Source organism: Apodemus sylvaticus, chromosome 5 (assembly GCF_947179515.1).
Source record: "Apodemus sylvaticus chromosome 5, mApoSyl1.1, whole genome shotgun sequence".
NCBI classification, from domain to species: domain Eukaryota; kingdom Metazoa; phylum Chordata; class Mammalia; order Rodentia; family Muridae; genus Apodemus; species Apodemus sylvaticus.
Window position 1 is genome coordinate 113194842 of NC_067476.1, and position 351 is coordinate 113195192.

Below are 351 nucleotides of genomic sequence, written 5' to 3' on the forward strand. Positions count from 1 at the left end.
CAAGCTGAGGCCCTAAAATTCTGCCTTTGTGTTGAGTTGAGCAAGCGTCCTCCTCGCTGGGCTTTCTCCTACACTTGGAAGTTTCCTACTTAGGTTCTAACAACTTAATGAATGCCTGCTAATGACACTTGAACTCAGTCCTTGATCTTTCCCAGTCCCAAAGACCTGTTGATAACAAGGGACCCTCTGGGGATCTTTATGTAGTATGTATGTGTTCTTGTGAAGATGGACCTGTGCTAGAACAGTGTATTCAGAGACTTCCAAACAGTTTGCACAAGGGCCAAGGGCAGCTTCCACATGCCTTAAGGTCATTGTTTGGGAGACCCACTCCCTCACACAGGAATGCCACTC